The sequence below is a fragment of the Berghia stephanieae genome, chromosome 13 (genome assembly GCF_034508935.2).
Source record: "Berghia stephanieae isolate SIO BIC M18660-M18661 chromosome 13, UCSD_Bste_1.3, whole genome shotgun sequence".
In the NCBI taxonomy this organism is placed as follows: Eukaryota; Metazoa; Mollusca; class Gastropoda; order Nudibranchia; family Aeolidiidae; genus Berghia; species Berghia stephanieae.
Genome location: NC_088372.1, coordinates 7,820,228 through 7,822,727, shown reverse-complemented (window position 1 = coordinate 7,822,727; position 2,500 = coordinate 7,820,228). Strand labels below are relative to the sequence as shown.

Sequence of the window (2,500 nt, the reverse complement as noted above, 5' to 3'; positions counted from 1 at the left end):
GTGCTCTTGGAATCTACATCTGTTCCGTATTTGCTCCCAGTTCCCCTTTGTCTTACTTTTTCTTGGATGCTTTAATTGTAATTCTAGAACTTTTTACTATCCCATGTTCTTCCTTTTTCTGGCGCTGATATAACCCAAATGTGTTGCAAGCGCCGTAAAACCCTTAAAAACAAACAAAACAAACGTTAAATTTCACTAAAATTATATTTTTTATTGTGAAGCGAGTGCTCCTACTAACTAAGCTGTCGGGACCTTCTGGTTGCCCATAGCATCATAGTAGACCTGCCTACTTGAAAACTTAAAAATTCTTAGTTTTTTGGGGACAGAAATTGTATCGAATAATTAAGAAGTTAAGGAGAAGGCACTGGTGTAAGATAAAGATCTGAACAAGTGTGTATGAAAGGTGCCCGACAAAGTAAGAAAGAAAAATAGAAGAAGAAAACCATCCCAAAAAAAACATATTTTGTGATTTTTTAATTTTATTTTCTTTCTATCTTTGTCTGGCAACTTTAATGCACACTTGTTCAATTCTTTAGAATTTATATCGCTACAGATTGAATAATTAACCCTCACAGCGATAAAATAACATTTCAAAATCCTTAACCCTCTCCTTCCCATCCATAGGAAAATCGTAACATTTCTTACGATACAACCACTTTTCTAATTCAAATTTCTTTTGTACATCATAAAAATTAAAGAAAATGAACAGTGTGTTGTAGAGCATGTTTTGCTAAAGAAATTATGTATGGCCAGAATTTTACTGCTATTATGTCTGAGTGATAAAAAAATATATTTTTGTGTAAGTTGGGTGTGAAGTTTTGGGGAAAATCCTGAAAATGTCTGGTAAGGAGAGAGTTAACCCTCTCCTTACCATCCATAGGAAATCCGTCACTTCGTTACGATGCAACCAATAATTCTATTATTCTGATATCCTTTGTACATCACAAATTATAAAGAAAATACGTTGTTATAGCGATAAAAATTAGACACTGGACAATATCATGTATAAAACGTACTTGTTCCTTTTCTGTTTGAGTAGAAAAAAATCTATATGTGTGTTGGGTGGGTGTGAAGTTTTGGGGAAAATCCTGAAAATGGCTGGTAAGGAGATTTAATATCGTAGACTCTGGCATCAACTTTCATTTTCAATAAGTTTTAACACTCTCCTTACCACACAATTTCAGAGTTTCCCCCAAAACGATACGCCCAACCAACACAAAAATAAAATTTTCTTACTCAAACAGAAAACCAGCAAGTACATTCTATACATAATATTGTTCATTCAGCAAAATGAGCTCTATAACATAGTGTCAAGTTTTTATAGCTATATCAACAAATTTTCTTTAAAATTTGTGATGTGCGAAAGAAATCAGAATGATAAAATTGTTGGTTGTATCGTAAAGAATGTGACGATTTTCCTATGGTTGGTAAGGCGAGGGTTAAATGACTTAGAGATCCTCATGAAGTTGTGAAACTGGAGCCAAAATTTCGTATTTCTAAGGATTTTTCGTAGTCGTTGACAGGTTTGTAATAATATTCATTGACACAACAAAGGGACATAACCGGTAACAAATGCATTCCCCCTAGTACATGTCGTTTACACGTATGTAATATATTACCCACCGTTTCAAAAAGGTGTTATCTTGGGTGACTCGTGTGCTCAACATTAAATCTATTCGCCAAAAATGCCGTACTCTCTCCAAAAAAAAAATAATAATAATAATAACAAAACCCAAAAATACAAAGACGAATTTGTGACCCTTCGCCTCAAAACGGTATTAAGTCGGGTTGGTTAAGATGTTGAAAATTGAATTTATAGCCAGAGTGATCAGACTTGTGTTGAGTTTGTATGTTTTATTGAGGAGAATGGATACCATATTTTAGGTTGCTAATGCCAACAATTAAAATTTTTGACCAGTTTAACATTTAATTCAGATTTTAAGCATTTGGTTCGTTCCGCGCATAATACCGTTTTGAGACGATGGGTCATATTTAAGATTCTGACCAGATAACTAATCCTTCAAAAAGCGGTCGATTAAAAGCGATCAATATTATTTGAAAGATAAAAAAATGGAAAAGTGTGTATGAAAGTACTAGACAAAAAAAAAAAAAAAAAAAACAAAAAAAAATCAAGAAAGAAAAATACAAGAAATAAAAAAAAACATCGCAAAAAAATCAGTCAAACTCCCCAGTCGAGGTCGACTGATTTTAGCACGTTTTGAGCACGTTTAGTGGATATTGCGCTATACAAAAGCTCATATATTTTTTTAAAGCTCAATTTTATGGGATGTTGTTTTTGTTTTCTTGTATTTTTTTTTTCTTGCTTTGTCTGGCACCCTTCAGACACACTTGTTCAGTTCGTTATCTCACAACTGTGCCTGCTCCTTTATTTCTTTATTTGAAAGGTGCGCTTTCTAGCCTAAATTTTAAATACGTTTTGTTCTTCTTTTGTTTTAACTCTCAACCCTAACACCGACTATATCCGTAGTCTAGTAGTATA

General features: G+C 33.2%; 1 protein-coding gene across 1 annotated transcript in view; it reads left to right on the top strand.

The window, feature by feature from the left end:
• The window catches only part of LOC144958736 (uncharacterized), an 8,923-nt gene that overhangs the window by 4,728 nt on the left and 1,695 nt on the right, over nucleotides 1–2,500 (top strand). Inside the window, exon 1 of the mRNA XM_078890906.1 lies at nucleotides 1–2,500. This exon is cut by the window's left edge and continues 4,728 nt beyond it; it is cut by the window's right edge and continues 1,695 nt beyond it. The gene's annotated coding sequence lies outside the window, so the exon portion shown is untranslated.